This window comes from Callorhinus ursinus, unplaced genomic scaffold, assembly GCF_003265705.2.
Source record: "Callorhinus ursinus isolate GAN/ISIS: 27379988/994484 unplaced genomic scaffold, GSC_fseal_2.0 scaffold41, whole genome shotgun sequence".
NCBI lineage: Eukaryota > Metazoa > Chordata > Mammalia > Carnivora > Otariidae > Callorhinus > Callorhinus ursinus.
The window spans coordinates 2,547,609-2,571,139 of record NW_027397103.1 but is presented as its reverse complement, the minus strand read 5'-3'; the positions used below and the strand labels follow the sequence as shown (position 1 = coordinate 2,571,139).

The 23,531-nt window shown below is 39.3% G+C and overlaps 2 protein-coding genes and 1 pseudogene across 5 annotated transcripts in view; 2 read left to right on the top strand and 1 right to left on the bottom strand.

Annotated features, from left to right (window-relative positions):
• The window catches only part of SIRT4 (sirtuin 4), a 250,319-nt gene that overhangs the window by 23,480 nt on the left and 203,308 nt on the right, over positions 1 to 23,531 (top strand). The gene's annotated exons all lie outside the window — the stretch shown is intronic.
• BICDL1 (BICD family like cargo adaptor 1) overlaps positions 1 to 23,531 on the top strand; it is an 88,166-nt gene that overhangs the window by 34,344 nt on the left and 30,291 nt on the right. The gene's annotated exons all lie outside the window — the stretch shown is intronic.
• Positions 6,121 to 7,867, bottom strand: LOC112837282 (chromobox protein homolog 3 pseudogene; annotated as a pseudogene).

The window sequence follows — 23,531 nt, the reverse complement described above, 5'->3', positions numbered from 1 at the left end:
TACAAGCAAAACTAAATAAATTCACAATTCAATACAACTCTCTCAACTAATAGAACAAGTAAACAGAAAATAAGCGAGGGTATAGAAGATTTGAAAGAACTTTTTTTTTTTTTAAGATTTTGAGAGAATGAGAGAGAGAGCATGAGAGGGAAGACGGTCAGAGGGAGAAGCAGACTCCCTGCTGAGCAGGGAGCCCAATGTGGGACTCGATCCCGGGACTCCAGGATCATGACCTGAGCCGAAGGCAGTCCCTTAACCAACTGAGCCACCCAGGTGCCCGATTTGAAACAACTATTAATCAGCTTATCCTAATTAGAACTAGACCTGGTAGAACACTCCACCTAACAACAGAATGTACATTATTTTCAAGTGTACATCCTACCAAGATAGACCATTATTATGGGCCATTAAAAAAAGTCAATAAATTTAAAAGGATTCAAGTCCTACAAAGTATGTTCTGTGACCATAATGGAATTAAATTAGGAATCAGTAGCAGAAAGATCTCTGGAAAATCCAAAAACATTTAGAAAGTAAATAATACTTTTTTTTTTTAAGTAGGCTCCATGCCCAGTGTGGAGTCCAGTATGGGGCTTGAACTCACGACCCTGAGATCAAGACCTGAGCTGAGATCAAGAGTCGGACACTTAACTGACTAAGCCACCCAGGCACCTTTGGAAAGTAAATAATACTTCTAAATAACCCATGGATAAAAGGATAAATCAAAATGGAAATTAGAAAGTTTTAGGAACTGGATGAAATGAAAACATAATTGGTGGGATGTCACTAAAGCAGTACTTGGGGTAATTTATAGCACTGAATGCCTATACAGACGGTCCTTGACTTATGATTCAATTTATGATTGAAAAACTTCATGATGAGGGGCGCCTGGGTGGCTCAGTCGTTAATTGTCTGCCTTCGGCTCAGGTCATGATCCCGGGGTCCTGGGATCGAGCCCCGCATCGGGCTCCCTGCTCAGCAGGAAGCCTGCTTCTCCCTCTCCCGCTTCCCCTGCTTGTGTTCCCTCTCTCGCTGTCTCTCTCTGTCAAATAAATAAAATCTTTAAAAAAAAATTCATGATGGTGTGAAAGCAATAAAAGTAGAAATGATACTTCACATTTTGAAAGTTGATCTTTTCCCATGCAAGTGAGATGTGATACAGTACTCTCTTGTGATACTGGGCAGTGGCAGCCAGCCACAGCTCCCAGTCAGCCATGCAATTATGAGGGTAAACAACCCAATACACTTACAACAGTTCTGTACCCACACAACCATTCAACCATTCTCTTTCTCACTTTCAGTTCAGTGAATTACATGAGATATTCAACACTTTATTATAAAATAAGCTTATGTTGTTAGATGATTTTGCCCAAGTAGGCTAATTTAAGTATTCTGAGTACATTTAAGGTAGACTGGGCTAAGCTATAATGTTTGGTAGTTTAGGTGTATTAAATGCTTTTTCAATATTTCTAACTTACAGTGGTTTTATTGGGACATCCCATCATAAGTTGAGGAAGATCTATATTTGAAAAGGAAAAAAGTTTTAAATCATTGACTTTAGCTTCCACCTTAGGAAACTAGGGACAAAAAAACTAAAAAAAGAATAAATGAAATTTGAAGTAAGTGGAAGAAAGAAGATAAAGATTAAAGTATAAATCAGTGAAATAGAAAACAAAAACAGCAAATAAAATTAGTAAAACCCAGAGCTGGTACTTGGGGCACCTGGGTGGCTCAGTCAGTTGAGTGTCTGCCTTTGGCTCAGGTCATGATCCCAGGGTCCTGGGATGGAGCCCCGCATCGGTCTCCCTGCTCGGTGGGAAGCCTGCTTCTCCCTCTTCTACTCCCCCTGCTTGTGTTCTTGCTCTCGCTCGCTCTCTCTAATAAATAAAATCTTTAAAAAAAAAGATCAATAAAATTGATAAACCTCTAGCCAGACTGAGCAGAGAAAAAAGAGAGAAAACACATATTACTGATGTCAGGAATGAGAAAGGCACCATCACCACAGATTCTACAAATAATAAAAGGAAAATGAGGAATTTTTTAAAAGATTTATTTATTTGTTTCTAAAGAGAGAGAGCACAGGCAGGGAGGGGCAGAGGGAGAGAAAATCTTAAGCAGACTCCGTGATGAGCATGGAGCCCGATGTGGGACTAGATCTCAGCACTCTGAGATCATGACCTGAGCTAAAACCAAGAATTGGAGGCTTAACCAACCATGCCACCCAGGTGCTCCAGAAAATAAGGAATATGATGAGCACCTTTATGCCAATAAATTTGATAGCTTAAGTGAAATGGAAAAATTCCTTGAAAGACAAACTACCAGATCTCACTCAGGAGCAGTCTTAACTGTATCTATTACAGAAATTGAAATTATAAACTTTTCCCCAAAGGAAAGTCCAGGACCAAACATTTAAGGAAGAAATAATACCAGTTCTACACACATTCTTCCAAAAGCTTTAAGAGAAGGGAATATCCCCAACTCACTGTATGTGCACAGTATTATCCTGATAACCAAAACCAGACAGGCATTGCAAGAAAACCACAAACCAATATCCCTTATGAACATAAATGCAAAAACATTAAAAAGTATTTTAGTTAATTGAAACCAACAATATATTAAAAGGATAAAAACCATGAACAAGTAAGATCTGTCCCACACATTTAGGGTTGATGTAACCTTCAAAACTTAATATAATTCACCATTTTAACAAACTAAAAATTAAAGACTATTTGATTATCTCAATAGACATAGACAAAGCACTGAACAAAATCTAATCTCCAATCCTGATGAAAACTCTCGGGAAGACTAGGAGTAGAAAACTTTTTCAGCCTGATAAGAGACATTTGCAAAATAAAAAAACCTCCAGCTAACGTTATGTTTAAATGGTGAAAGACCGCTCTCTAAAGTCAGGAATGAGACGAAGATGTCTGTTCTCACCACTTGTATTTGGCATCGTCCTGGAGGTTCTAGCCAGTACAGTCGGGAAAGAAAAAGAAATAAAAGGCATCCAGAAAAGAAAGGAAGAAGTAATGATGTCTTTTTCACAGATGATGTGATTGTCCATGTAGAAACTGATGGAACTACAAAAAAGCTACGAGTAACTAATAAGTTGATTTAGGAAGATTGCAAGATTCAAGATGAATATACAAAGAGTAATTAGCATACTAACAATACCAATAAGAAATTGAATTTTCAGAATGCTACTTAAAATATCATCAAAAAATGTGAAATACTTAGGTAATCTGATGAAAGATGCGGAAGACCTGTATATCAAAATGTACAAGGGGCACCCGGCTGGCTTAGTCGGTAGAGCATGTGACTCTTGATCTCAGGAGTTGTAAGCTCGAGCCCACATTGGGTATAGAAATTGGTTAAAAATAAAGTCTTTAAGAAAAAAGTACAAAACACTGATGAGTGAACTTAACTAAATAAATGGCATTATATGCCTTGTTCATATGGCTTCAAAATGTTTTAAAGGGGAAAAAAATAAAAAGGGCAAAAACAGTAGAAGATAAATGTAAAGCACCTATAACAAGGAAATACACTACTAACAGAAGCAAAGGGCTACTTCACCTTTGGGATTTTATGGATTTCTCTAGAAGCAAGGAGTAGTAACCAACTGGACTTCCCAACATTGCGTTGTGTATGTGAGAAGGGTGTGAGAAGGTGGTTTCTGCTGCATTGTCACTAGGCTTTAGCTTGCTACTCAGCTTTCTTGCTTTACTTGCTGTCTATGAATGTGCTCATTGGTATGAGATCCCTGTGCTATGTATGGCCTGACAGAGCCTTGGGGCTACAAAAAGTTGTTTTCCCCACATCCAATTCAGTTGGAGTTGGTATTAGACTGTAGTGGGAATTCCATGAGGAAATTGGGATCATATAAAGAATATGAATTACTGGCTGTGTCAATGCTTGATATGAGATGAGAATGATGGATCACATCCCTTTGAAATAAAGGTTGAATCTTATCCTATTCCGTTCAAGTACCACTTTTACCTTGAAATTGCTTAGCAAAAACATTTTTGTGCTTTAAAGTTTGGTCTGTTTTCATGCTATCTAATTTGAGACTCAAAACTGTATTGTTAGTTTCTTCTTCTATAAAAAGGAATAATATCCTAGTTAGTTATGTATTATCCCTATTTTGCAGATAAGGAAACTGAGACCCAGACAGTCGATCAGCTAGCTCCTGCACAGACTGTCATATTATTATCACTTTCTGTGTTCTATCATTGCTGTTTTTCCTCAGACTTCTTTGAGTCTTTAAAAATCTAATTTGCACTCCCCAGGTGTTGTTGAAAATATGACTTTCTTTGTGGAACAATTTATGCCCCAGAATTTTCTCTTGGGCGTAGTGTAGCTAGTATCCAAAATATCTTTGGTCCCTGTAGGGCTAGTTTAGCTTTTTTTCATCCAAGACAAAGGCTAACATCTCTTAACACCACTATTCCTAATTAGCAGATTTGTTTACTCTAAATTTGCAATTATAATACAAGGTAGGCAAACAACAAGAAGATTCAGATTCAGAAGCACTAAAATGTTGATTGTCATGTTTGTAACTGGGTGTTTTTAAGACAGTTTTAATCGAGGCAGTGGTGGGTATTAATCTCACCCTGCTTTACCATAACACTAAGCTGTTAACTCAGAATTCATTCAGGAAATTGGCTATTTTGGAAGACTAGCTGTTAAATGACTTTGTTTTTCTCTTAATATGTGATCACCAGGTCATGACTATTAACTTAGTCAAGCCTCTGGAATTGGAATGTAGCTCTAACATTATCTGGAACTACGGGCTTTATTAGGAATACCACTTTGGTGGTCTCTCCCAGTCTCATTCTTACTAGAGTTTTAATTAATTAATAAGAAAACCTCTCTAATTCTGGGTTTTGCTCTCTACCTTCTAACTCTTCTATTTCATTGGCTTCACCAAATGTTTCAAAGGCCCATTGTGAGTCACCTATTTGAGAACTGGTTCCCCCCAAAATGATGAATATTGAAAATAAAATGTATTGTTTTATGAAATAGGCAGCAATGGTACAGGAGTGGCCAGGAGCCTAGCTGTTGAGACAGAGTCTGCAGATTCCATAGTTACAGGTAAACAAGGAGTCAAGTCAGAGGGCAGCCAGCTAACAGGAAAAAGCAGCCTTCGTGTAAAAGGAAAGGAGAAAAAAAAGATAGCTAAGGTGATCTTGATTCAAGAAGCCAATGAGGAGGCTCTAGTAAAGCCTACTGAAAAAGGGGCTGAGAATGTGGGGCCTTAGAACCCTGGCTCTTAATGCTTGTGGTCAGAGGCCCACAGTGGATCTGCTCTAAGGCATACCAAGGTAGGCATGCTAAGATCACAACAGGTGCAGAACAGAGTGTACTGTAGAACCCCCAGGGCAATATTCTCTGTGCCCTGAATTGCATAGCTGTAATTTCACTTAAAGGTTAGCAGCATTTTTCCTCTCAATAGGTAGGACAGAGTTTGCTCAGCTTCATTCTATAAAACAGTCTCTGACATTGTCATTATTATAATTGAGTGGGTTTTTTTTTTAATTTTTTATTGTTATGTTAATCACCATATATTACATCATTAGTTTTTGATGCAGTGTTCCATGATTCATTGTTTGTTCATAACACCCAGTGCTCCATGCAGAACGTGCCCTCCTCAATACCCATCACCAGGCTAACTCATCCCCCCACCCCCCTACCCTCTAGAACCCTCAGTTTGTTTTTCAGAGTCCATCATCTCTCATGGTTCGTCTCCCCCTCTGACATACTCCTGAGTGGGGTTTTTTTGTTTTGTTTTTAACTTGGTTGCAATCAGTGGAGCCCTGAATTGAAATGTAAATCTGTTTAGAATTTTCCAGTGTTTACAGCAGCTTTCCCCAGTGTGCCATTATAGCATCAGTCCCAAGAAAATAAAAAAGATTGGAATAAAAAAGAGTCCATGGTCAAATGAGTCCAGGAAACATTTAATACTATATCCCTCTCTTGAAGATTTGCAGTGTGTATTATTAGTAAGCTAAAAGATTTTTGTGAGTCTAACAGTAAAGAAATCTCTTTGATCCAGTGTTTCCCAAATTTTTTTAACTTTGGAATTTTTTGTCACTAATATCTACCAACCTTCTTTTTTTTTTAAAGGAATATAAAACTATTTATTGACCACTGTTTACCAGTATTTACAATAAAGTAAACAATATACAGTTGGATAACATTCTGACTACAAAGTTACTGTTTTTCCTGGTTTCTGCTGAACCAGTAACTCAAATACTGAGAAGACTGAGCCTACATGTCAGGAACGAGTTGGGGTAAAGAAAATACATGCAGGTTAAGAATTTGGATTATACAAGTCTGTTCACCCATTTATTCCAACAGGTGCTAAATTGCCAACATCTCTAACCATCTGATTATGATTAGGTTTCCATGAACAAAGTCTTAGACATTCCATGAATCATGACCTTTTAGTCAATACAGCACAGAGATTTCAACTTCTTGAAAAGGAATGGTTCACTAGAAGGAACCTTTAAATGTCCATTTAACTAAGTTTTGCTTACCTAATTAAAACACACCAGGACTTGTCTAGTTTTGTCATTTGGGTGGGGAGGTTGTTGGTGGTGATAAAATTTTCCTTTCAGGGATCTTGCAAATGAACTTGCATTTTTGACTGTAGATATGAATACGGATTCTGATATGGCTGCTTTTAAATTATCCAATTTAAAAATCTGAAAGGTTAAGGCTTCAGGAAAAACTTCAGTTTAACTTTAAGTGATTTATTTCTTAAGTTGCTGAAAATGATAGCATCCCGGAAACACGGGCTTATCCATGGTTATAAATGCTGTTTTTGTTTTGGTGAATGCTAAAAAACAAAAACCATTTATGTATGTATTTTAAGTATACACACAAAAACCCCCTAAATAAAAAATCCAGAATGGTCCTTAGGCATATAGGAGTTAAACACAAATTCTGACTGAGGAACGACTATGAAGATTTCCCCCAACATTTAGAAAAGGTGTTCTCCAATGCAGGGGGATAATATACCATGGTCTCAAATACTTTTTTTCTGATAAAGGAAGCAACTACAGAAAGCTTTTATTTGTTCAAAGTAACCAGTGCTATAGATGCAAAAAAACCCCAACAACTCCCCCAATACTACTTCAAAACAAACATATCGAACTTGATTTTCATTAGAATGTTATTTCTTCACACTAATAAATCAAAAAACAAAGACCCGGATTTTATATATATATATAAATATATATAAGAAACAATGCAAACAATTATTGAGCTTCATCTTCTGGACAAGAATGCCAAGTTAGTCTCTCTTCATAAAAAGCAATTACAATCTGAGGACACTTCATATTTGCCTCTTTTGCCAGCACCAAGTCTGCCTCATCTGAATCTTTCCACTTCATGAGAAACATTAATTCTCCACTGCTGTCCGTGGCACCAATTATTTGTTCAGGATCAAGACCTCTGGCAAAGCCTCTTGGTTTATCAGCAGCATCTCTTTTTTTCTTTGATTTGCTATCATCAGATTCACTGTCAGATAAAGATTTTCTTTTTGTACCATCTTTTACTTTACCAGCTTTTTGAGAATTAAGAAATGCTTCAATTAACTCTGGACGATCTAAATTTTCTTCAGGTTCCCAAGTATTGTCAGCATCTGTAAATCCCTTCCACTTCAGGAAATACTCCACCTTCCCATTCACTACGCGTCGGTCCAGTACTTTTTCCACCACAAATTCTTCAGGCTCTGCCTCTTCTACTTTTTTACTCTTTCCATTTTGTTTCTTTCCCATTTTTTGCAATGTAGTTTTATTGGAGGCCATTTTTTATTACAGACTTGAAGAGCTATTATTCACCGCCTCCGAGCTGCTCCGGGTCCCGGGTCTGCCTCTACCAACCTTCTTTTGAACTAATATTTCTTCAACACTTGGTTAACATGCCCTTGGAAGTAAAAGCTATATCACTCCATCTTATTTTCTGATGCATTTCAGAGTAAGTTGGAGACATCAGTACACTTTATTCCTTAATACTTCAGAATATATATCATTAACTAGAGTTCAGCATTTATTTACAGTTCCTTTTGTGTTTGTGTGTGTAACTTTTTATGTGCCAGGCACATGATAGGTGCTTCTCAAATGTCTGTTGAAAGTGTAAATGACTCAATCAGGTCAAAACACGAAGAAGAGAAAGAAGACTGGAGGGTGCACATTCACAAAAGTGATAGAACCCTATACAGTTCCACAAGGCCATACTATGTCTGCTGTCGTGACAGTCTCAAAATTCCCTCTGCCATACCTTCTCTTCAGCCCAGTGCATGTATACAGAGCCCCACACATGCCTGTGTGAGAACATTCCATTCTCAGAAGCCAGAAAGAGGGCATCTTTTGGGAAAATGAGGCCAGGATAAAACAGTGCTCGTCTCTTGGCAGTGGCTTTTTGGATCATGAGCAATGGCAGAAACCAGAAACAGCTGACTAGAATTTGAAGGGAGAGGGCTTTTTTGGCCTAAGTATCTCATAGCCTAGCCAAGCTGTCCTCCATACATACCTGTCACTTTTAGGCTGACTGATGGGTTAAAGAAGTAGCAGTTTCTGCCTGTCCAAATAATGCCCATTTTTCCAGGACCAGCTGATACTTCATCTCCACCACGAAAGCTTCCGTCACCATGCTAGCACAGGGATTGCTTCATCTCAACTCAACTATCACTTATTGGCACTTAATATTCACTGCCTTGGAGATTTTGTTTTATTTTTTAACCTTTCATTATTGCAAAAGCAGTACATGTGCTCTGAAGAAAGTTAGAAAATAGAAACAATTCAAATAATTAAAAATTTTTACCTTCTAGAGATGACCATTGGAACAGTTCAGTGCAAATCTTAAGGGACCTTTCTCCTAGACATATGTAAAAGCAACTATAATTTTTTAAACATAAATCATATCATATACTGCACATACTATTTTGTAACCTGCTTTTTAAATCCATGATCTCCACCTTTCCACTCCAGTAACTTTTCATTATTCTAATCCAAGTCCATATTCAAAATTCCCCAGTTGACCTCAGAAGATGTCCTTTACATTTGGTTTGCAAATCCGGTTGCATGCAGTCCAGGACCATGCATTATATCTGTTGCGTTATGTCTGGTCCCTTGAGTGTTATTTATTTTAGTACAATTCCTCTTTTCCATTGACATGTTGAAAAAACTGGGCCAGTTGCCCTGTAGAAAGTTCCAGCTTCTGAATTTGTCTGGTTGCTCCCTCATAGTTGACATTTAGTTCACTCTTCTATTCCCTGCATTTCCTGTAACTGGAGGCTATATATTAAAAGCTTGATGGATTTTGGCTAGAAAATGTGCACTTACGATGTGTTACATCGAATGTATTACAACATAGCTGGTTGTCCTTCCATCGATGATACTGACATTGATAACCTGGACTATGGCAGTGATGTGAGATTGATACTCCATTGTTCAGTTATGTTTTCCCCCTTTTGTCAAGAAAAGTACTCCATGGTTTATTCATGCATTGATTCTTCTTCCAACACCACCAAATACTGGAACACAGTTTCTCATCCTTTGTGGTCATTGAGCATCTTGATGAAAATAGCATATCAGCAACTGACTTTGTAACTTTCCTACATGCTTTTGGTCCATATAACTTAACTGTTCTGATTTCAAAAATGAGTCAGTATTAGTTGCAGACTAATAGAAATTATACTTTATGTCTAATAATGAAATTAGGAAGATGATATGTGCCCTCTTTAGAAATAAACCAAGAATTGTCTTTTTTTTAAGATTTTATTTATTTATTTGAGAGAGAGAGAGCGAGAGCAGGAGCACAAGCAGGGGGAGTGGGAGAGGGAGAAGCTGGCTTCCCGCTGAGCAGGGAGCCCGATGCGGGGCTTGATCCCAGGACCCTGGGATCATGACCTGAGCCGAAGGCAGATGCTTAATGACTGAGCCACCCAGGTGCCCCTGTCTTTTTTTTTTTTAAGATTTTATTTGTCAGAGTGAGAGCGCACACAATCGGGGAACATCAGGCAGAGTGAGAAGCAGGCTCCCCACTGAGCAAGGAGCCTGTTGGGTGACTCAATCCCAGGACCCAAAAATCATGACCTGAGCTGAAGGCAGACACTTAACTGACTGAGCCACCCAGGCGTCCCAAGAATTGTCTTTTAATAGGACAGGTTTGGGAACATATAAAATTCAATCAAGGCTACTTAAGTGTAATTTCAGGAAGACATGACTACATTTTTAACTAAAATTATACCACAATTAACTAAATACAAAGGGGTTTGAGAGCTTCAGTCTGACAGTGCATCTCCTTCCCTAGATTGGGAGTGCTGGGCTTGAATAGAAGCATCTGGTCCTGGGCAGTTGATCCCTGGAGAGAGCATGACATGTGACTTTATGACCCTGTTTGGGACTTAAGATCATCCAGTTGGCTTCATTATGCCAATTTCTTTCAAGGGATACAGGGATCAGCAAACTTTTTATTTATTATACCATTTTTACTGGTGGTTAGGAATTGGGCACAGCTTAACTGAGTCCTCTGCACGGTCTCACAAGCCCAACAACCCCTTTCTTCCCAGAGGAGTCACTATCCAGGACTTTTATGAAAATCAGCCCTTTACTTTATAGTGTCTTTCACTTCCTAAGTGTTCATTCATAAATAATACTGTTCTGTTTTGCCTGTTTTGGTATTGAGCATAAATGGAATCATACAGTGAGGATTATTTTGTGTCTGACTCCTTTTGCTTAACATTTTGTTTTTACATTTTATCCTTGTTGATACGTATAGTTTATTTTTTTATTTTTTTTAAGATTTTATTTATTTATTTGAGAGATTGAGAATGAGAGAGAGCATGAGAGGGGTGAGGGGCAGAGGGAGAAGCAGACTCCCTGCTGAGCAGGGAGCCCGATGCGGGACTTGATCCCAGGACTCCAGGATCATGACCTGAGCTGAAGGCAGTCGCTTAACAAACTGAGACACCCAGGCACCCTTTGATATGTATAGTTTAAATAATTCATTTGCTCTGGTGTGTATTCTGTTGAAGGAATATGTAACATACCTAGTTTACTGGTAATGGTTGTTTGTAGGTTTTAGCTATTAGCAAATAATGCTGTTATAATAAATCATCTTGACCATATATTCTGGTGAACATAAGCACACATTTCTGTAGGCTATACACCTAGGAAATTGCTAGGTATGTAAATCTTTGACAGCTTCTTTGCTTATTCCTGAGGATAGATTCCTAGTAGTAAAATTAATGGATCAGAAGGTGTAACCATGGGGAGGTTTCAGGACTTCTGTGAATTTACTCCGTAATCGGTAGGATAAGCTCTATGCAGGTTTAATTCTTTCTGCTGCAATGTAGACCAGCTACACTTCGTTCATTCTGTGGAAACAAACTCTTATAAAATCAGTAAGCATTTTCCTTATACTTGGGAGCATCAGACTTGCTTTTCTCTATAGCCATTTGAAAATGTATTTCATAGGGCACCTGGGTGGCTCAGTTGGTTGAGTGTCCGACTCTGGATTTCAGCTCAGGTTATGATCTCAGGGTCGTGAGATTGAGCCCTGCCTCAGACTCTACGCTCAGCGGGGTGTCTGCTTGAGATTTTCTCTTTCCCTCTGCCTCTACTCCCCATTCGCGGGCTCTGGCTCCTTTCTCTCAAAATAAATTAATTAATTAATTTAAGAAGCTGTATTTCATGCTGCATTATAGACTATTGTTATGGCTGATTGTCCGGAAAGCTTAAAACTGTTGGTGAATCTCATTGTATAAAATTAGCATATGTCAAAATTCACAGTGATCAAACATAAAGACATTGATTCAGTATGCTTTGAGGATTCACTAACCAGAACTTAAGTTTTACCAATTGAATGTTTTAATATAAGTGCTTCTGTGTTGTTGCTTTTACTTTAACAAATGTGATCCCTAGTGTATCATGACTTTTCTGCATCTTATTTAGTGCCCAACATAATTGCCTTGCCTGTGGTAGATGTTCAGTAATTGTATGTTGAAATGGTATTGGAATACCACATTATTTTGAATTGTTGTCTGTTGTATTTTTGTTCTTCCTTAATATGTTAGGTTTATTAAGGAATGATCATTTTGATTTATGGAGCACCTTCTCTCCCACCTAGGAACTCTGAGATGACAGGTCATTTGAATTCTCTTTGGCTTGGGATAATTATTCTGGCATTTAAATGAACCTCTGTCTGAATGTGCCCCAAATTTTCATTTCTATCTTTTTAATAGAGAATTTCTGAGAATTTTCAAGCTTATATGATTGCAGTTAATTAATAATCTCCTTCGTGGCATCCCAGACAGACATGGTAGTTGACTGACAGAAAGGAAGCAGAAACAAGTTTAAATAGAATAGTGTTTAGCTGTAAGATAGCACTGTATACCTGAAAGCCTTCACAGACATTAACTATTCAATTTTCTAGCACCTTGGAGAAGTAGAAAATGAGTTTTATGTATCAAAAGCTGAGGAAGTGGGGCGCCTGGGTGGCTCAGTTGGTTAAGTGACTGCCTTCGGCTCAGGTCATGATCCTGGAGTCCCGGGATCGAGTCCCATATCGGGCTCCCTGTTCGGCGGGGAGTCTGCTTCTCCCTCTAACCCTCTTCCCTCTCGTGCTCTCTATCTCTCATTCTCTCTCTCTCAAATAAATAAAATTTAAAAAATCTTAAAAAAAAAAAAGCTGAGGAAGTGAGATATGCCTATATGCCTTTAATCTCTTAACTCTCTCTGAGAAGTTAATGTTCACTTGGGAACAGCTTACTCTGTTTAAAATCATAGAGACATTTTTTGTAGACTGGTTTACATAATACATTCTATTTTTTTTAATCTGATTTTTTTAAAGAGACTCATCCTTAGACCTTCCATGTTCTCAGAGGGAGACAACTGAGTCTGCTTCCGAGCTTACTGGTTTCCTTTTCACAAAGCCAATCCACTAGGCAGTTTCCACAAGTAGTAAGCTACTCTTGCCCCCTTACCATCCGGAGAAACAAGAAAATAGAACAAACACCAGCTCAGAACACTAAGTAATGTCTAATTGCCCCTGAAGATAGTCTGGCAGTGGGTGGAACTGGTTTGTCCCATGTTTTTGAAGTCCTGAGGAGATAGAGGCCACGTTGCTTCCCTGAATTGCTTATATTCAACCAGTGAGCCAGGAACAGCTAGGAATGGGGTCCAGTGACAGGTGATCCCTGTCTTAATACTTTTTTACTAGTGGTTCCTAACCTTTTTTCCATCAAGACACATGCTCAAAATGCTTACACAGCGTTTGTCTTGCCCAGAGGGCTAGCCGTGACTATACTTTTCCTTTCCTACTGGAGAAAACATAGTAAGCGAACATTTTGAATTTGCTATTATTGATATTTCTGAAGTATTTACTTCATTGTTTTTTATACAATAACAAGTGACATGCAACATATATCTCACAACTGATCATGACCAAACACAGATAATGTTTATAGTTATAGCTTTATGTAAGATTAAAAAAAACTTTGTTTTTCAAAATAGTAGATGGGCTTTGTTAGAAGTCTCTTGCTACATTTGATTTCTTAAGAACACACACACAGCAATCTCTGGCCTTCCACCTGTTCACATAAAATGTAGTTCTTTGGGGGCACCTGGGTGGCTCCATCGGTTAAGCATCTGCCTTCGGCTCAGGTCATGATCTCAGAGTCCTGGGATCGAGCTCCCCATCAGGCTCCCTGCTGAGCGGAGAACCTGCTTCTCTTTCTCCCTCCACTCCTCCCTCCACTCTTGTGTGTGCTCTCTCTCTCTCTCTCTCAAACAAAATTTTTTTAAAGATTTTTTTTTAAGATTTTATTTATTTAACAGAGCATACACAAGCAGAGGGAAGGCAGACGCTTAACTGACTGAGCCACCCAGGCACCACCCCAAAAAAGTTTTGTTGTTTTTTTTTTTAATTAAAATGTAGTTCTTTGTATTTTTTTCATTGTTGATTTTCTTTAAATCATTTTTTGTTAGGGGCGCCTGGTTGGCTCTGTCATTAAGCATCTGCCTTCAGCTCAGGTCATGGTCCCAGGGTCCTGGGATCGAGCCCCACATCGGGCTCTCTACTCTGTGGGAAGCCTGCTTCTCCCTCTCCCCCTGCTTGTGTTCCCTCTCTCGCTGTGTCTCTCTCTGTCAAATAAATGAAATCTTTAAAAAAATAAAAAAAAACTTAAAAAAAATCATTTTTTGTTAGTTGATTGCTTGTTGTGAGCCATGCCCTTTTTGAATACTGGAGAACTGGCAAGAGATGGCAAGCCAGCCCTTCTTTTAAGGAGCCTGTAGTCTAGTGCTAGTGATAAGGCTTGTTTTAGGAAATCGCTTGTATTGGGAAAGTCATTTAACCTCTCCAAACTTCAGTTTCCTCATCTAGGTAGTGCGTTAATAATACCTGTCTAACAGGCATTATTATGAGGACTTTGTGAAATAATTCATGTAAGAGCACTTAGCACTGGTGCCTGGCTCAGAGTAGGCACTCAGTAACTGTTCATTCAACTTGGATGTAGGAAACCATGCAGGGCACTATCATTAGATTCTTAAATTATGATATGAAGGACATTTTTTATTTTGGTTTTTTAAAGATTTTATTTATTGAGAGAGAGAGAGAACGGGAGTGGTGGAGAGGGACAAGCAAACTCTGCATCCACTGCTAGCCCCATGAGGGGCTCGATCATGTGACCCCAAGATCATGACATGAGCCAAACCCGAGTCAGATACTCAACCAACTGAGCCACCCAGGGGGCCCTGAGGGCCCTTTTTTTAAAGTGTGAATTAAGAGACAGCAGGAACCGATAGCTAGAGTGTATTAGGAAAGGCTTCATGGAAAATGTAGGATTGAAAGAGGCTCAGAACTTAGATGATCAAGCTGTAGTAGTATTAGGGTAAGAAGTGGAGCTGCTGATTTGGGGGAAGAGTTAGGCCCTCCCCCACTCTGACACTCCCCCACTAACAGGGGGTTTCACCAGCTTTTTGTCCCCACATAATATCTGTGTTGCTTCTCTAGTGACCTCTCAGAAAGTAATTCTGCACCCAGTGGTAAAACCCTGTGGGGCTAATCCTTGTTAGCATTACTAGTATTTCCATGGCAACCATCAGATGATGTATGTTACTGGGGCAAGATGTGAGAAATATTTTCATCAACAAATGCCCAAATTTACTGGTAAAATGTCCCACTGGGAGATTGCCCAACTACTTAGCTGCTGTCTCCAGAATCTTAAACCCTGCTTTTCCACATTTTCGTGTTTGAAAATTTAGTAGGAGATATTTTTTTCAGAAAAAAATCTTACCATGAATTTTTTTATAAGGAAATAGCATTTTTACACAATAGACATAACAGATAAGGTAAATCTGAGAGGAAGAAAAGGTTTCATATCTAATTTACATAGAGTCTTTGTGACTCTTGGTAAGTAATTAGGGACAGAGATAAAAATGATTTGTTTTCTGTCCATTTTACTTAAACAAAAGGAAAGATTTAAAAATATAATTCTTCATATTTAAAAATAAAAATTTCCTGCTGAAAATTGAACTCATTCTGTAATATGCAGATTTTATAGAATTTGTTTTATTCCCTGGGACATTCAGGAGTGTGTTATAGACAACCTGAAGGTTGAACATGAGTGAATATATGCATGTTTTCCCTATACTTAACAAATTTGTCAGCTACGTGCCTGGTACGGTTCTCAATAGTGGGGTTGTGAGCAGCAAATGAAACAGAGGCCCTGCCCTTTTGGAATTGACATCAAGGGCAGAGAGAGAGGCAGTAACTCAATTAACAAAGAGCTATATGTCAGGTAAGTGCCATAGAGAAAAATTAAACAGAGGATGGGAATAGAGACTGACACGTGTAGCGTAGGGTAAACAAAGCAGACCTCTCTGATGAGATGACATTTGAGACGAGACCTGTGTGCATGACTGAACAGCTTGTGAATAGCTAAGGGAAGAGAGTGTCAGGCAGAGGGATAGCAAACACGCACATCTGATGTAAGAGCATACTCAACAGGGCTGAGGACGGGAAGGAGGCCAGTATGAGTGGAACAGAAAGAATACAGTGGATAAGAGTAGATGAGAGATGAGGTTGGTGTTGGGAAGGAATCTTGTAGAGCCTTTAAGCCATGATAAGAACTTTATCATACTTTATTCTGAGTAAGATGAAAGCTTCTAGACTGTTTTGAGCAGGGGCATGATCTGACTTGGGTTTCTAAAGGATTGCCCTGCTGTGTGGAGAATGAGCTGTGGAAGGACAAGGCTGAATGCAGAAAGACCAGTTAGGTGATTGCTGGGGTCAGTAGTCTGGGTGAGCAATTATGCTGGCTGGAACTAGGGTGGAAGAATGGAGACAGAAATGGTGGGTTGCTGCATATTTAGTTTTCTCAGTAAGTACTCATTCAGTGTCTATTATAAACCAGGCACTGTTCTAACAGCTTTTTAGATACCAACTCATACGTGCTCATAACAGTCCTCTGACGTTGATTTCAAAGGTATAGCCCACAGGATTTGTAGATAGGCTGGATGTGGGTGTTAAGGGGTGAAGGGGTGTCAAGGATGGTTCCTGTGTTTGGGACAAAAACTCCTAAGAATGGAGTTGCCTTCTCCTGAAAAAAGGTGAACTTGGGAGAAGCGTGTTTGGGTGGAATCAGGAGTTTGGTTTTTGTACGTATTGAGTTTAAGATGCACAGTAGCTATCCAAGTGGATGTGTTGAGTAGGTAGTTGGATATCTGAATTTAAAGTCAGAGAAGAGGTCAGGGCTGGAGGTAAATTACAAAAGAAGTCTCAAAGCATTCCGGAAGAAGTGCCAACTGGATATCTGGTTTTTGCTGCTAAACCTAACCGGAAGTAGATATGAGGGGTCTTTTCCCTTAGGCATGGTCATGTGGTGGCATTTTCATTGACCTGCATTTGAATACTAGCTCTTTTGTTTACTAATTAAGTGACCTCAATTATGTGACTTAATCTCTTCTAGTTTCAGTTTCTTCATCTATAAAATGGGTTAATTGGACTCATCCCATAGTATTGTTAAGATTAAATGAAATAACTGTACATTACCTAGAGCAGTGCTTGGACATAGGAAGTGCATTAATAAATATTTATCTTCCCCTTTTTCAGGTTTAGTCTCTCTCTCTCTCTTTTTTTTTTTTTTAAAGATGTATTTATTTGACAGAAAAAGAGAGCACACAAGCAGGGGGAGCAGCAGAGGGAGAGGGAGAAGTAGACTCTCCGCTGAGCAGGGAACCCGATGCAGGGCTTGATCCCAGGACCACTCAGGCACCCCTCAGGTTTAGTTTCTTGCATTCAACCCAAACTAATAGAACATGAGCTTCTCTTCCAGGATAAAAGAAATCTGAACTTAAAGCCTACTCCCACATACACTTTTTTGGTGGTGCCTATTTAATAACAATCTCCCCAAAAGGGATTTCAAATCTATTTCTTATCAAATGATAATCTTTTAAAAGAAGGAATTCCAGTGAAGTTTATAGAAGGCACAGGGAAAGAAGTTGTAGGTTCTGAGTATTAAAAGGTTTCACATACAAAAGCAGAGTGATGGTACAGGTAGAAGCACCAGGCTGCAAATCCACCGATCAGTCATGGGTAATTTACATCAAAGCCTAAGTAACTCCGCATGAGCCATGGTGATGACCTATAGAGGGAAATAGTGCCCTTTACTGGGGCTGGACTACTTAAATCAAAGGGAATTATCTCATTAATTCCCTGATGATCCTAGTGGAACTTTACTAATGGGACACTCTTGGGGTTTAGCTTAATCCCACTTCTATTTTCTATAATCATAGCTTGACTGTCTCAAAAAGTACTCCCTTAAGGTGTTCACATTTCATTTCATATAATGAATATTTGAGCACCTACTATGTGCCATGTACTTCTTTAGGGAAACAATGATAACTAGAAGGTATAACTCCTTTCCTTAAATTCTTCACTATATAAGACAGAAAACAGACATGTAAACAAATAAAATAGAGTGTATGCTGAGTGCTGAAATACTGAAAGTGATGTAGTCATTTTACCCTGGGAGATTATAAAAGCAATATAGAAGTCACCTCTGGACTGGGCTGTTAAGATTTAGAATTGATTCAGTAAAAAATTTCAGGTAAAGAATTCTAAAAAGGGAGCACACGGTAAGCAAAATCATGGAGGTATCTTCAGGGTAAGAAGAAAAAGGCATAATTTGATTAATATAGTAGTTTTGTTTTTGTGGTGGTGGGAAGGAGAAAGTGACTACTAGTTTGGAAAGCAATTTTTTTCCTAACCCTTCTCCAGCTCCAAGCAAGAACATTTTAACTTTCTAACCTTTTGAGGTCTTGATGAGTTCCCTGGTGAGCCATCTAACCAAAAGACCAATAAGTAAATAAATAGACAAAAATTAATTAAAATTACTGGAATTTTCTTTCTTTCTTAGGCTTAGACATGACATTTATTTTCTAGGGGCATCCTGAATGGGTCCCTGTCACACCATTTGTCTTCTAGTGAAAGACACACAACAGTTTACCCCAGCCTATTCCCTTCACTGTCCTAAATTAAACTTTTGCTAAATAGAACATCATTCAAAGTAGCTGGCTTCTCCTCAGCCTTCCTGGTTATTATGACAAGGTTCTCCATTTCTTCTCCAAGCATCTTCAAGCAGTTTTCTTTTGAAAGCATAAATATTTCACATTGCAGGAAATCCTTGGTACTCAGTATTTTCAGCCCTGAGGGAGCAGGAAAGCCTGGTCCAAAATACACATGTTCACAGTGCCTCGGTTTATCTAGATAGTAATTCATCTTTACCTTGGTTCCCTTCTCATATCCACTCCTCCCTTTGCCGCTAAGAACTTTCAGGTTGTCTCTATTATTACCATACCACCATCCACGGATGAAAGAGAGTGCCTAAATTTTCGGCAACTCTGAGCTGTCATTCTCCCCACCCTCCATCAATCCCTCTGCCAAATTTTCTTGGTCTCTTTCTTTAGGCTCTTTAAGATCCTCCCTCATTTACATTTAATCTTTTAGACTTTTTTGTGCCAATAACTTAAACATCAGATCTCCAGTCAGGGTTGATCTTTGAGATTATTAGAGCTAGTGATGACGGCAGTAGCAACAAGCGCTCCCACATAGAGTACTTACTCTATATCAGACACTGTCCTAAGCACTTTACCTCTCTTAATTCATTTCATCCTCACAACAGCTTTTTGAGATAGCTGCCACTTTATCCTCACTTCACAGGTAAAGAAACAAAAGCATGAAGAGTTAAGCAGTCTGCCTGAGCTCACACAGTATGGTATTTGGTAGAGGGGGACCACGTTCCGTTTCAGACCCTGAGTTAGCAAGGCAGTTTTCCCCCAAGAACTGAGTCTTACTCATCTCTGCATCCTCAATTCAGAGTATAAAAAACAAGTGTTCCATCCATGTTGGAATCAGCACCAAGTGCCAGGCCATCAAGTTAACACAGAGGATTGTGTCCTTTTGGTTAAAAAAAAAAAAGAGGACAAAGAGTGAATCAAAACTCTGTGAATACAGTATATTGGGAATATCTGGGCCTATTTTATTATGAGTCCTCATAGAACATTTAAAAATAAAAACTTTTTAGTCTCTTCTCTCTGGCTTCTGAAACATTTTTTCTTAACTGGTAGTAGGGATCTGACACTGAATAATGACCCTCTTTCAGCAACAAAAGTAGATTGACATTTGTCCATTTTTCTTTTTCAATTAAAGCCTGTGCTGCCAGAATTGCTGGTCTTTGATGTTGAGGGATTATGTTTGTGACCATGATTAAAAGGATGATAATAAAACCATTATAATGCTCTAATTTTAAAGTTAGTTCAAATAAAATTAGCATTGTCCCTGTCTCATTCAGTGCACCTTCTAAATGTTAAAGAGCACATACTTGGTATAAGCAGGACCAACAGTCATGCATTGACTTTATCAGGCATCTCCTCACATGAGTAATAAACATTGTTAGTAGCGTCAGACCTGCCTCATTCCAGCGTCCCTAAAAATTGTTGGCTATGTGACTATTAATTTTTGTCTTTTATAAAAATGGTAATAAAATGGAAAGAAACTGGAAGAGGAGTCGAGAACTAACTAACTCTGTGATCTTAGGTAAGTCCCTTGCCATTACTTGCTCACATCGTGTCCTGGTAGGCCTGATTTTGTTGACCCGCGCCTCTGTTTCATCATGTGCTGTCTTCAGGGTTTAAACCAGAAGGAAGGTCTCTGAGGTTTTAACTTCCAAATTGCATGTTTTCCTTTGAATGAATGCATGTTCTATTTGGAGTTTTTACTTTATTAGAATTAATAGTAATAGTTCTAACACACTACATATTTAATCTGTGCTAAACGTGTTGTCCATGTTATTGCATTTTAATACTGGCATAACTTTAAAAGTCTTTTAATTACCACTTTTCAGATGAGGAAGCTGAGATGTAGTGGTTATATAATCTCTCAAGGTCACCAAGCTGTTTACCTTGTTCTTCCTCCTCTCAAGACTTACTATATTTTGTCTCGAGTTACTTGTGTACTTCTCATACCATCTTCCATATATACAAATATTTATTCTGTGACTTATATTGGCTGCTTCATGAGTATTCATCTCCTCTCCTTCAGCTATTTGTGGATGGAGATTGCATCTTATATTTCTTTATATTCCTTATAGGGGTTTGAAACTTTGTCAATTTTCAAACTTAAAAGTCAAAAAATAAATAAATAGATATCTTCTCTTCCCCCCTCAATCTTTCTAAGTTCATGCTGTCTGAGGTTCCCTGTGATTACTGATCACTCTCCCCAGCCTCATATTACTGAAGATACTGATCTTTGGTTTGATGTTTACAATATTATTTTCTTTCTTTCACTTTTCTCCCTAGAATGTCATCCTATGAATTTACTTATTTTAAGAAAATAAAAATAGCTTTATTTTCCCCAATATTAATACATATTTCTATAGAATATTCAAACATTACAGAAAAATAATTTTTTCCAAAGTGAAAATCTATAGGAATCTAATGTCCGCCAGAGGTAATCACAGATAACATTTTGATGAATGGCTTTCCAGACATTCTTATACAAGTGTGCATTCTTATAGGTATGTGTACATATAAATACACACTCATAATTTTGTATGCTAGAATTGAATGTGCTATGTTTTTTACTTTAGGTTACATTGTGAAATCTTTCCATATTAATACAGGTAGATGCATATAGCATTCCACGACATTGATTAATGTTTTCAATCGAGTCAGCTAATAGCAAATATTTAGGTTGCTTCCAGCTTCTTATTATTAAAAACAATACTATACTGAACATCCTTGTACAGCCATACCTCATTTTACTATGCTTTTGCTTTATTGCAATTTGAAATTTTCTTCATATTGGAGGTTTGTGGCAACCTGCATCGAGCAAGTCTACCATTGCTAGTTTGCCAACAGCATTTGCTCACTTTGTGTCTCGTGTGTTGCATTTTGGTAATTCTTGCAGTATTTCAAACTCCTCCATTATTATTATATTTCTTTTGGCAATCCGTGACCTGTGATCTCTGATGTTACTACGGTAGTTATTTTGGGGGTGCCACGAAACATGCCCGCAGGAGACGGCGAACTTAATCAATAAACGTTGAGTGTGTTCTGACTTCTCCACTGCTCTCCTGGCGGCCACTCCCCCGTCTCTCGACCTCTCCTCAGACCTCCCCATTCCCTGAGACACAGCAATGTTGACATCGGGCCTCTAAGTGCACAAGTAAAAGGAAGAGTTGCACATCTCGTCACTTTAAATCCAAAGCTAGAAATGATTACGCCTAGTGAAGAAGGCACGTCAAAAGCCAAAAGGGGCCAAAAGCTAGGCCTCTTGCGCCAACCGGTAGCCAAGTGGCAGATGCAAAGGAAGAGATCCTGAAGGAAATGACAAGTGCTACTCCGGGGAACACACGACTGATAAGGAAAGAAAACAGCCTTCCTGCTGACCTGGAGAAACTGTGCGTGGTCTGGATGGAAGCTCAAACCTGGCACAACACTCCCTGAAGCCAAAGCTGAGCCCAGAGCAAGGCCCTAACTCCCTTCCATTCTGTGAAGGCTGAGAGAGGTGAGGAGGCTGCAGAAGGAACGTCTGAAGCTAGCCGAGGTTGGTCCACGAGGTTTAAGGAAAGAAGCCGTCTCCATAACACAGAAGGGCAAGGTGAAGCAGCGGGTGCTCATGTAGAAGCTGCACCAAGCTCTCCAGAAGACCCAGCTAAGACCATCCATGAAGGTGGCCACGCCCAACAACAGATTTTCAGTGTCGATGTAAGAGCCTACTTTCGGAGGACGATGCCATGTAGGACTTTGGTAGCTAGAGAGGAGAAGTCAGTGCCTGGCTTCCAAGCTGCAAAGGACAGGCTGACTCTCTTGTGAGGGGCTGATGCAGTGGGTGTCTCTGAGTGGAAGCCACCTACCATTCTGAAAACCCTAGAGCCCTGAAGCATGATGCTAAATCTACTCCGCCCGTGCTCTGTAAATGGATCAACAAAGCCTAGGTGACAGCACATCTGTTTACAACAAGACTGCCTGAATATTTCAAGCCAGCTGTTGAGACCTGCCGCTCAGAAAAAAAGAGATACCTTTCAGAATATCACTGCTCATTGGCAGTGCACCTGGTCACCCGAGCGCTCTGATGGAGTGGAGATGTACGAGATTAATGTTGTTTTCATGCCTGCTAACACAACATCCATTCTGCAGCCCGGGGACCAAGGAGTCATTTCAACTTTCAGGTCTTATTATTTAAGAAATACATTTGAAAGGCTAGAGCTGCCGTAGATAGTGCGTCCTCTGATGGGTCTGGGCAAAGTAAATTGGAAACCTTCTGGAAGGGGTTCACCATTCTAGATAACACTAAGAACATTCCTGATTCACGGGAGAGGTCAAAATAGCAATGTTAACAGAGCGTGGAAGAGGTTGATCCCAACCTTCGTGGAGGACTTGGAGGGGTGCAAGACTTCAGTGGAGGAAGTAGCTGCAGATGGGGTGGGAACAGCAAGAGAACTAGAATTAGACGTGGAGCCTGAAGATGGGACTGAATTGCTAGAAACTCGTGATAAAACTTGAAGCGAAGAGGAGCTGCTTCTCGTGGATGAGCAGAGAAGTTGGTGTCTGGAGATGGAATCTACTCCTGGTGAGGATGCTGGGAAGACTGTTGACACGAGGACAAAGCGCTCAGAACGTTCCACACACTTGGTCGATAAAGCAGCAGCAGGGCTTGAGAAGACGGACTCCCAAGTTTGAAAGAAGGTCTGCAGTGGGTAAAATGCTATCAAACACCATTGCCTGCTACAGAGAAATCGTTCGTGAAAGGGAGAGTCAACTGATGTGGCAAATATCGTGCTGTCTTATTTTAAGAAACTACCACAGCCTCCCCAACCTTCAGCGACCACCACCCCCATCAGTCAGCAGCCATCAACAGCGAGGCAAGACCCTCCACCAGCAAAAAGAGGACTCGCTGAAAGCTCAGATGATGGTTAGCATTTTTTAGCAATAAAGTATTTTTAAGCTGAGATACATAAATTT